Source organism: Dromiciops gliroides, chromosome 4, assembly GCF_019393635.1.
Source record: "Dromiciops gliroides isolate mDroGli1 chromosome 4, mDroGli1.pri, whole genome shotgun sequence".
NCBI lineage: Eukaryota > Metazoa > Chordata > Mammalia > Microbiotheria > Microbiotheriidae > Dromiciops > Dromiciops gliroides.
The window spans coordinates 200122044-200134313 of record NC_057864.1 but is presented as its reverse complement, the minus strand read 5'-3'; the positions used below and the strand labels follow the sequence as shown (position 1 = coordinate 200134313).

Here is a 12270-nt window from a genome sequence, read left to right as displayed (position 1 = left end):
AAATAAAGAGGGATCCTAGTCCATGGGATCCTACTTATTTTTCTTCTGAACCTTTTGAAACCTTTCCGAAAATCTAGGGTGTGTGTCGGACTGTGCTTACACTTCCTCTGTTCTATCACAAACTGTAGGATGGAATAAATGCCACCCCACCCCACCCCCCCAAGAATCAACAAGCCATTTGCCAAGTGCCTACTTTGTGCTAGGGATTAAACTAATTGCTGAAATCATAAAGTCAGAGTTCAATCTCCCCTTTACTTTATCGGTGGAAAAATGAGACCCAAAGATTTTAAAACTCTGACCCCAAAATCACACAAGTTGGTGGCTGAGCTAGAACGAGGACCCAGGTGTCCCCATTTCATATTCAGGGTTCTTTCCACAGCTCAATAATCATACAGGAGAAAATATGATGAATGGGAAGGGGGAAAACTTTGCTACATTAAACCCTGAATGGGTTGGTTTGTTTGTTTTTAGTTGCATAAACGTTTCAAAGCTATTAATGCAGATAAATCTGCATCCCCTTTAGAATCCTGGGACACATCGGGTTAAGACTGAAGTGAGGAGGAAGGGAAACGCAAGTCTATGATATTTGATCCATTGAGGATACCGTAGCGTCGGATTACTGTGGGCGGTCTTAATCAGCCGGAAGTGAAAATTCACTCTTTTCCGTCTTCCTCGGCTCTTTGGCAGTTGTGAGTATCTCTCCCGTGGTAAGCTGGTGGGGAATCCGGTGCCATCCTCCGATTGTGGGAGGCCGGGGTTGGTCGGGGCTTCTCCGGGAGATGGTGAAGGGGGGAACTGGGCTATAACCAGGGATTTTATTCCCAGCACGGGACGGGGATCGAATTTGGAACGCGGAGGGTTCCCGTCCCGCTGACGCCATGTTCCCCATCTCTCTTGCAGGGTCAGTCTCTGGGGCCCCGCGCTGCTCCCTCGTCCCGCCGCCGCCGCCAGCATGGTGAGTCCCCGGGCCCCTCGACCCGTGAGCCCACAGGCCTGCTTTTTCATAGAAAAGAAGGGAGAGGCTGGACGCGACTTTAGCGGACCCCTAAGCCCAGCTTCCTCCACGTACAGATGTGGAAGTAGAGGTGAAGGTGGCAAAATATCAGGAGTTACCATTCGCAAAGCGCTCTAAAGCCTTCAAAGCGCTTTACAGAGATCTCGCTTGATCCTCGCCGCGCCCCTGAGAGATAGGTGTTACTGTCCCCATTTCACAGAGGAGAAAACTGAGGCAGGAGGTTAAGTTACTTGCTCGTGGTCCCACCGCCGGGAATTGCACGAGGCTAGATTTAAACTGCGACCTTCTGACACCCCCCCCCCCAGTCCAGCGCTTTATCCACGGCACCACCCCAGCTGCCGCCCGGAATTGCTGTGTGGGTCACACAGCTGGCGACTTTTATTCTCTTGATTAGCCTTTTCAGTATAATTGGCTTCCTTTGTAATTTAGCATTGGTTTTGTGCATTTGAAAACCTTATTCGTGAGGAGTCTGTAATACAAGAGGTTAAGAATTCCTGGACTGGATGCTCTCTTAAGGCTTTTCCTAATGCTAGTTCTACAAGTAAGCTCCTTGCCAGTAGAGGCACTGCTTAATTCCTTGTGGTTTTGGACCAGTGCTTGGTACTTAAGAAATGTTTGATTGATTGATTGATATTTATTATTGCTTGTGGAGGGTTGGGAGTCTTAACGAACAGTAATATCCAACTAGTGTTTTGATTGTGTTGCAGCCCCGAAAAATCGAGGAAATAAAAGACTTCTTGCTCACAGCCAGGCGAAAGGATGCCAAATGTAAGTTGTCTTTCCTGCTCCTTCAGATATTTCTGGGAGACTTCCCCCACCCCCAAATGTTGGCTAGATGTGTGTGTGTTTTAGGAAAATTAAGAAGGAATCAGATTAGCTGCTGCAGGCTGTTTGACATGTGGCAAGGTCTAGAATTTAGGCCTATTCACATTCCCTTGGATGATTCCCATTAGTATCATACCTCATGTTGCTTTTGTTGTTTGTTTTTTAAATGAACTTTTCATTATCTAGCACTGGTACATAGCCTAGATTAAGGGTTTTGATTTAGGATCAGAAAGGGGGGGGGTTGTCAATATAATTGCTTTCTTTTGTAATCTGGTATGTTCTATTTTACCTATTTGTCGATATTCTGACAGTACAGTCCATAGGTGTCAATGACAAAAAAATGTTAACCCCTTGTTGAGAGTCATAGAACAAAGAAGTTTTGTAAGACGAGATCTGGTTCAACCCATTTACCTGCCTTGTTAGTGACAGAATAGGGCCTAAAGAATCTCAGTGCCATTGTCAGACTAAATGGTGACTTCGAGTGACACTAACCAGGCACAAGTGAAAGAGAAATTGGAATTACTGTGTTAGAGTGGGAAGGCATGTCAGCTCATCTGGTCCAAACTCCTCATTTTACACCCGATAAAACTGAGGCCTCTGGTCTCACTGTTTGAAATAGACACCAAAATGGGAACCTAGATCCTGTTTCCAAATCCAGCACTTTTCACTATATCAAAATTGCTTTTCTATTTTAGAGAGATCAATAGATAGAAAGTGCTACAGGTACCAGATCTTAATTGAATCCTGCCTGGAAAGAGTTACACATAAAAGATCTGAGGCCCAGAGAAGAGAAGACATCCCACATGGGGCAGCCAGGGTTTGGAGCCAGTAGTAGACTCAAAGATGAGCTTCCAGCCCAGGTTCCTGCCATTAGATTCGCTGCCTTCTTTCTTGCTTTTCACTTGTCCTCTTTTCCCTCTCTCCTGCACAGTCTCTTTGAGGTTTAGTCCAAAGAAAAGTCCAACATGAGCCTTCCTGTTTTGTCCCTGTGCCGGTGTCCCCCATAAGAATACCTAAATGGTACTTAATTGGTTTGGGAGTGAGGGAAAGTGGAGAGTTGAGGAAGGGCTTCTAGGGAACAAGAAGAGGGGAGGATGTTAATGAAAACAATTTTTTCAGAAGGAAGTTCAGGAGAGGACTCAGACATGCCTTTATAACCATTTTTTTAAAATTAATGGATGAATACTCCCTCTGTTGGAGCCTTTTCTGATGTCCTCCTTACCCTCCAATAGGAAATGTATTTTCCTTGGGACAGTTACTGGATCTATAGTCAGAGGAACTGGGGTCAATTCATGACTGGCAATTTCTGCCTGGGTGGGATCTTTGGCAAGTCACTAAGTTTTTCAGGTCCTTGGTTTCAGAAGGGAATTTTACTACGTGATCTTTCCAGTTGTAAATTCTATGATGACAGTCTTGTAGTACTTCTTGCATTTATCAGGATTTTAACTTAAAATCTAGTAAAATCTGGAAGTGGAACTGTTCAGTTATACCCAACTCTTCATGACCCCATTTGGGATTTTCTTGGCAAAGATACTGGAGTGGTTTGCCATTTCCTTCCAAACAGGGTTAAGTGAATTGTCCAGGGTCACATGGCTAGGAAGTTCTGAGGTCTGGTTTGAATTCAGGTCTTCCTAACTCCAGGCCTGCTACTCCTTTGCACAGTGCCTCTGCTACCTTAGAGAACTAGAGAATAGTGTATTGCAAGGTCACAAGTAATTAAATATGGGGGCATATGTGGTACTGTTCAGGAGAGCGGGGGAAAGTATGGGTAAATAGGTTTGGGATATGGAGATGAAGAGGCTATGCATAGATTTTTTTTTTGCCTCAGAATCACAAAACCAGTAAGTGAAAGAAGCTAAGTTTTCTAATTCTTGATCCACTACTCAACTTGCAAATCTAGTAAATTAGGTTACCTCTACCTACCAATGGATTCTTTCGACTTCTCTGGTTCATTTACAAGTATTTTGCAGAAATTCATTTGGCACCCATATTTTTATGAGTGCATCTGTTGTACAAAATAGACTGTTCAGTAGAGATGTGGGGACATAAGAATTTGCTCATTTACATGGAAATTTGGATTACTGAATTTTTATATGAAGCTTTGGTTGTGGTCTCAAATTATCCAAATGCTACTTCTTATGGAGTGCCAGCACTTAGCATCCACATCCTCTACGAGTGTTGAAATAGATGGAGTTGTGGATTTTGATGTTAATTTAATTGTGAGTCGGCTTTCTTCTAGATGTGTGTGTGTGTGTGTGTGTGTGTGTGTGTGTTGCTTTTTCTGTTCATTCACTTGTGCCTGAGTACTTTGACATAAATACCTAAAATCCGTACTTAACCACCTGCTTCTTACTTGTTAGCATTCTAACAGCTTTTGTAATGATAAGCTCTTGGGGTTTTCTGTATGCTGTTTTTAAAGTGTGAAAGGAGTTTGAGACTTCTGGTGGAATTACTATAACCTGATCCTAAGGAGCAGATGTGTTCTGCCCATCTTAAGTACCTCCAGAATGTATGGAAATGTACTGACACTTTTCACATTATAGTCTAGCCATTATGGAGATGTAAGATTTCAAACAGATTAATCTTTAATTTGAGGTTTTGTCTTAAAACTTGGTGTAGAGTTTTTTCCAAAGCTTTAGGAGAATAGACCTGAGAAAATTAGAAAAATCTGAGCGGTCTTTTGGTAAAGGTCAGGAAAATCATGTATAATCTTGTTGTTCAGTCCTGTGTATGAGGCATTTGTAGGATCTTGAAAAGTAACTAGTGGGCAAGCTAGCTTCCTTCCCAACCCCCAGACTGCTGCCTCTGCCGTTTTTGGTATTGTCCTGTGTCCTTTCACTCGGTAATTTTGGGGTCTTTTTCTTGTAGCTGTCAAGATCAAGAAAAACAAGGACAATGTGAAGTTTAAGGTTCGCTGCAGCAGATACCTGTACACCTTGGTCATCACAGACAAAGAGAAGGCAGAGAAACTTAAACAGTCCTTGCCTCCTGGTGAGTTCACCTAAGAGTCTTGGGCACAAAGGTAGAAATGGGAACCTGTTTTCTAAAGGGGCCAGCCAAGAGTATGAGAGAATGCTAGATTATCTTTTGACAGTACATAATGTTTATAAGATGGGTACCTTCAAGATAGCTTGTGATTAAAGGGGGCAGCTAGATGGTGCAGTGGATAGAGCACCGGTCCTGGAGTCAGGAGAACCTGAGTTCAAATCCGACCTCAGACACTTAACACTTACTAGCTGTGTGACCCTGGGCAAGTCACTTAACCCCAATTGCCTCACTAAAAAAAAAAAAAAAAAAAAAGCTTGTGATTAAGGGACTATCAGCTTGATTTACCTATAAACTTGTATTTTCTAAGCAACTCCAGGACATGTCCTGGTGAGCCTTGTCAATCAGCTTGCTCCAGGCATTGCCTACTGGGATCAGTATAGCCCTGCTGGACTTGGAGCCAGAAGACCAAATAGGGTTTGAGTCCTGTCCTACCTCATAGCTTGGTTGTTGGGGCAAGAGCTTTATAAACCTGAGAGAGCTACATAAATGTGGTGTTTGCCAATTTGAATGTTTCCCATAAAGCACTATTACTTTTTGCTGTTTGAGCCCTCACTCATAACCTGTTTGTTTGAGTCTGCCCATGGTTACAGAGGTGGTATTTGAATCCAGGCCCAACCTCTATCCATGATGTTGCCTTGGTAGGTTGACCTATTAGCACATTGGTGAACATATTTCTCCTTTGGATATTATTGCATCCTTTACCAGAAATGCTTGCCTTGGCAAAGGCATGAAGTCTCTCCTGTTACCAGTTTCTTTTCATGAATTGAGGTTTTTGACTGCTTCTCATCTCCACTGACCAAGAATATTACTCTATTTCTTTAATAATGGAGTTGAATAGGGAAAAGCACAGGTGTTTGCCTCATCTGATTATAGGGAAAATCATTTCTGAATTGTAACCACTACTGTTGTATTGGGACCTGCCCAATCGAGTTCAAGTTCCCAGGTGATATAAAACACCTAACAGCAGTAAAGATGTTCTGGTATTTGCCAAGTGAAAAGACTGGTTTGTGAAAGAGGCTACAGCTAGACTAAACTGAAGCTTTTGGAACCTTCAATCTGTTTGCTCTCTTGGGGTGCGGCGGGGGTGTAGCTTTAGATTTGTGTGACTTAATTGGAATCTTTCATGTGGTCCCATTTCCATTGTTTCTGCATAGTCTGTCTTAATACAGTTTAAACTAAACATCTTTGGGGACTGCTGATGTTTTCTAAGCTTTGCTGACTTTTCCCTTAGCTACACTACAAATGTTAGAAGTGTTTCCAGACAGACAGCCGTAATTAGAGTGAAAGTCTGTCTTCTGGGTGACTCATCTTTCTGTCTACTTCCCTCTAGGTTTGGCTGTGAAGGAGCTGAAGTAAAGGAATCATTCAATGTTACACCTGTATTAAAATGTTTTAAAAAAAAAATTCTTGAGTGTCTTGTTTTTTCTCGGGGGGAAGGAGTGATGTTTGTGTTACTGCTTCTGAAGAATTCATGCATGGAGATGACTTGTTTGCCATTTAACCCCACCCCCGTTCTTTGGACTGCTTTTACTATACTATGGATCAGAGCTTCAATTGTTGGATAGGACATTTGGGGGGGGGGGGGTTCAGTCTGGTATTGAAGATGAATCCTGGCAACTAAAACTCACTTTGAGGAGCTGATATTAATATTTTGGCTGGATAGTATTGTGTTAAGCCAGTCTAGGCGGTTGAAAAGACTGAGAGAAAGAGTATGTTGGGCTGATCCTTGGTGGTTGGAGGAGTGTTTTATTTTATTGGGGGGGGGGGGCAGGCAATGATCATTAAGTGACTTGCCTAGGGTCACACAGCTAGTAGTCAAGTGTCTGAGGCTGCATTTGAACTTGGGTCATCCTGAATCCAGGGCCAGTGCTTTATCCATTGTACCACCTAACTGCCCCAGGTGTTTTATTATGAAAGTAGGGTCATATATATCAAATAATGAACCCCAATTTAAGTACACTGAGAAGAGGTGCTGTAAAATGAGATAGCCACTTTCAAGGAGCTTTCTATAAGAGGAGACAACATGTATGTGTGAGTATATGGAATAAATACAAGATTGGTAGGGTGAACATTTAAGAAGGTAAGTTTTGAAAAATAGAAACCAGTTTGGCTGTGGAAAGGGGCAACATACAAGGCTGGAAAGAGAAGATGAGGCCTGGTTGTGGGGGGCTTTAAAAGCCAATGACATTCTCTTTCCCACCATTAATATCACCACCTTCCTCCCAGTCCCCCAGCCTCACATCTTGGGCATGACCTTCAAATCCCCTATTTCACCATACCCCTATATCCAATCAGTTGCCAAAGCCTGTGGATTTCACTTGTAACGTGAATACACTATACCCCTCCTCCTTAATAGTACTGGCATCCTAATGTAGGCCCTCACAGTGACTACCTTTCTGTCACTTAAAGCACTCACAACGCAACATTTTTGATAGCTGTCCCCCCCTGCCTGGAACGTGTTCTAGTCTCCACCTCCTACCTTCAAGAAGCCATTCTTAACCTCTCCATTCGAGTGCCCCTATTGAGTATTACCTGTCCTGTGTGCATAGCTTATTTGTACATAGTTCTTTGCCTGTTGTCTTTCCCATTAAACTGGACTCCTTGAGAGCAGGAACTCTTGCTTTTCTTTGTATCCCCAGGGTTTAACCCGATTTATAGCATATGGCAGGTACTTAAAGATTTATTGACATAGTCACAGTCAAGTGCGCAGGTTGCCATGGGCAAGATGAATTGGAATGGGAAGATAAATTATACTGTTGTACTCTAGGAGAGAGATGAGTACGGTCTTAGCTAAGGTGGGATCTGTGTTGAGAGGTTGGATGAGGTGAGAAGTGGAGAGATTGTCATGTTCTTGTGGGTTGAAGAGTCCGAAGATACTGCTGAGGTTATTCCAGTAACCAGAAGACTGGTGTTTTCAACAGGTATAGCAGAGTTTAGGAGAGTGAATTAGGGGTAAGGAAGAAAAGTTGTTTTGAATATGTTGACTGAGATGTCTCTGGGACATCATTTGAAGTGTTCAATATCCCTATTGGTGATTTGGGATTGGCTTGCAGGAGAGACATGGGCTATACATAAATATATTTATCTGACTCCTCTGCATAGAGATAATTAAGCCCATTGAAATTAATCCATGGCTACCATTAATAGGGGAACACCCTCAAGGGTAATTATTATGGATGATGAATGAGCAGTCACAGAGACTGGAAAAGGTCCTTAAAAGTTTTCAATTGTGACCCCAATTTCCTTTTAAGATTTAGTAACATTCTAATCTGATTGGAAAGAGTGGTTCAAGGTATCTATAATTGCATTCCTATGTGTGGAAATCAATAACCTCCACAAATTCTGCCCTCTCAGTGTATTTGAACAGAGGGACTGATATGACCCCAGGATGAGTGTGATTGATCTAATGGTGGGATGAATGTTGCATCTGACTCTACGTTTGTTTTGTCTCCAGGTTATGGCTTGGATCGGTACTCAATATCTTTCCTCCCTCTGGTTATTATCCCTTACCCTCACTTCATGACAAGCCCATATCCTTTTCCAGTAAGCTCCTCAAAAGTAGAAACAGCTTCATTTTTGTCTGTTTCTAGCGTCTAGCACATAGCTGCTTAACATCTGTTGACTTTTTTTAAAGTCATTGATAATATGCTGCAGCTTACTTATGCAAATATATCTTTCCATTGCATTTTGGGTTACTTGTGATCCTTTTCTAAAAAAAATTATAATGTCATAGTCACTATTCATAATTGTGTTTTTGATAGTTGAAAGTGGGTCATTTTCAACTGGGATCCAGCTTGAACCCCCCTCAATTCTGGGCCTAATTTATTTTCTGTTTGCAACATTTGTCCACATTGACAAACTCTGGGCTCCCAGCCAGGATTCTTAATCTGGGCAATATGTGCTCTTCATCTGATTTTTTTTTTCTGAATATGCATAGTTGAACTGTTCAAAAAATGTTTTATTGTTGCTTTTTGTTTTTCACATCCAATGAATTTCCGACTGCTGTCACATAACCAGGGAAATCATCCCTTGTAGGAAAAAGTTAAAACAACCAACAGGTGCCCTTTTTGACCATCTTTCCCTACACTCACATCTTGCCCGTCCCTCCCTTTCCAAGGAAAGTGCAGTGCATTTACTCATCTCTTCTGCAATCCCAAGATTGTTACTAGAATTATACAACATTCAGCTTCATTGTAGTGTTATTTTTCATTTACATTATTGAGTATTTTCCTGATTGTTCTTGCTTCTATCATTTCAAAAAACTACATGTTTCTCTGAATTCCTCATTCCCCAAATTCTTTTGACACAATACTTGATCATTCACATACCACAATTTATTCAACCATTTTCTAATCAACAGGTTTCCACTTTATTTCCAGATTTTTTTGACTACCACAAAAAGTGCTACTGTGAATCTTTTGGTATATATGATCCCTTTCGAAAACAAATCACTTGAAAATAAATGTTGCATGGATGTTGGAGGGGATGTGGGAAAGCTGAGACACTAATCTGTCCAAGAAGTTGTGAAAAGATCCAACCATTCTGGAGAGCATTTTAAAACTATGCCTGGAGGGTCATAAAACTCCGCATACCCTTTGATCCAGCAGTACCACTGCTAGGTTTATATCCCAAAGATATCCCCAAAAAGAAAAAGACCTATTTGTACAAAAATATTTCTAGCAGCTCTTTTTGTGGTGGCTAAGAATAGGAAATCAAAGGAATGCCCATCAGTTGGGGATTGACTAAACAAACTAGTATATGATGGTGATGGAATACTGTGCTTTAAGAAATGACAAGCAGGATGATTTTGGCAAAGGCCTGGAAAGACACGTGTGAACTGATGTAAGTGAAATGAGCAGAACCAAGAGAACACTGCACAGTGACAGGAATATTGTTTGATGCAGAACTGTGAATGATTTGACTATTCTCAACAATACAATGATCTCTGATAATCCCAAAGGTCTATTCATGAAACATACTATCCACCTCCAAAGAAAGAATTGATATGGATGGAACAGACTGAAGCATGCTATTTTTTCACTTTCATTTTTTTCTTTTAATCAAGTTTTCTTGTACAAAATGACAAATATGGTAATGTTTTACATAATCATACATGTATAACACATATCTGCCACATCAGGGAGGGAAGGAAAGGGATAAAAATTGGAACCCAAAGCTATAATAAAAATGTTTATTACTTTTAAAAAAGGGAAAAAAGAAATGTTGCAGTTCTAATAACTAAAATTTTCTCTCATGGAGGCTGAAAAGTCAAATGTCTCTGATTTATGTACAGATGAAAAGTTAACAAGATAACATCCAAATAATATGTGACCATAGTTTCTGCTTTGTATTTCCTAGTTTTGACCCTTAAATATGATATGGTATAGTAGTCTCCAAAACTTTTTTTTTTTTTTTAGTGAGGCAATTGGGGTTAAGTGACTTGCCCAGGGTCACACAGCTAGTAAGTGTTAAGTTTCTGAGGCCGGATTTGAACTCAGGTACTCCTGACTTCAGGGCCGGTGCTCTATCCACTGCGCCACCTAGCTGCCCCCCAAAACTTTTTTTGATCATAGACCCCAACAGTAAAAAAAAAATATGTAAACGTACTTCTAATATTTATAAATGTCTTATATATACTATTGTACTAATATGTACAGTATGAAAAACAAAATGGAAACTTCTAAGGATACAGATAAATTTTTAAATAATCGTTTGGCTAATGGTAGACCTTTTTGGTCTTGTTAAAATATTATTACTAATATTTTTGTTAAGAGCAAAGTGATTGGGGGCAGCTAGGTGGCATAGTGGATAAAGCACCGGTCCTGGATTCAGGAGGATCTGAGTTCAAATCTGGCTTTAAACACGACACCAGCTGTGTGGCCCTGGGTAAGTCACTTAACCCCCTATTGCCCTGAGCAAAAAGAAATGATGGGGTCCTCCTTAGAAGAGCAAAGTGATTGGATAGGCTTCATTTTTTTTAATCATTCAAAAAACACTATTATACAGCAATTCAAAGGTACAGCTCTAAGTTTATTTTAATATTTAAGGGTTTTCTCAAAATTGAGCTAGTAAATTTCCTTCTTCCGTGATGTCACTGAGTTTTTGCAAAACAGAAAGTGTTGCACTTTTATATTTTTAACAAATGAGCTCAAAATCCACTATGCGGTGAGAGTGGTGCTTAGACTATTTTCTTATATCCTGATGGATTATCCTTGGCACCCCACTTTGGAGACACTGGAGACCAACATCCTGCATTTGAGAGAGAAGGGTAAGCATTTGTAGGTCACTAGGTGGAGCTGTGTTACAATGAATGAAAAGCGACCCACTGTTTGAATTTAAAGTATTGTCCGGAAATTAACTGCATCAAAAACAAACAAAAACCCTGCCTTTAAAGCCAATCAGAGAAGCTTATATTTGACCCTAAAGCTAATAGAGAATCATTTGAATTTATTGAATATAAGAGTAATGTGGTCAGATTTGTACATTAAGAAGATCGCTCTGGCAGTTGTGTTGGGGGTGAGACTTGAGGCTCTTATACACTTATCCTTTCCACATCGAGACTTTCCCCATTGAGGTTTTGATATATTGTGGGTCAGCATAAGAAATTAAATGGGAATTATGGGAGGAGTTTTGCCAAAGCCACAGACGACACATGAAGGCCAGTAGACAACACAGAGCTTATGACCAAATACTTAACCCCAATTTTACAATAAGGTACTGTAAACACCTCATGAAAGAAAAGGGGAAAAAAAAAAAACATTATTCTTCACTGGTATGAAGGGAGGGCCAGAAAAATTTAAGTGGATTTTCCAGATTGAGTTGGGGGGAGGGGAGCACCGCACCCCTAACCCCCACGATGTGGAAGGGTTAGTAGTAGTAGTCAAGTTAAGAGGTGATGAAAACCTCAACTAGGTTTAATGACCATGTCAGTAGAAAGAAAAAAGATGTGAAAGATTTGGAGGTATTGATGGTATGAAGAGTTGGCAACTCATTGAATATGTGGAATGAAGGAGAATTGGAGAGTCCAGGATATCATTGAGTTTGTAAAATCTGAGTGAAAGGATGGTGGTTCCCACTACAGAAATAGGGACCTTCAGAAGAGAGGTAAGTTTGAGGGGAAGGTGAATCCAGTTTTAGACCTACCGAATCGGAGATGTGTGACTGGCATTCAAGGGAGACACTAGGGCTAGATAGGTAGATTTGGGTGTCGTCTGCGTAGAGATAATTAAACTCAAGGGAGCTGATAAGATTGTCATATGAGAGAAAATAGAAGAGGGCCCAGGCAGAACCCTAGGGAACATTCACAGTTAATGAGCGTGACATAGATGATCCAGCAGAAGCAGACAGGGGAACCAAGAAAAAGCACTGACCTTGCTGGATGC

General features: G+C 41.1%; 1 long non-coding RNA gene across 3 annotated transcripts; it reads left to right on the top strand.

Annotated features, from left to right (window-relative positions):
• Positions 1-653: 653 nt before the first annotated feature.
• On the top strand, positions 654-6277 carry LOC122755929. 3 transcript variants are annotated; one of them, XR_006356421.1, is made up of 5 exons: positions 654-689; positions 901-955; positions 1723-1783; positions 4709-4831; positions 6219-6277. It is a non-coding gene; the product is annotated as an uncharacterized LOC122755929 (long non-coding RNA). The 3 variants fall into 3 exon arrangements; XR_006356422.1 differs by having other exon boundaries at positions 667-707; XR_006356423.1 differs by lacking the exon at positions 654-689 and adding an exon at positions 738-756.
• The last annotated feature ends 5993 nt before the right edge of the window (positions 6278-12270 follow it).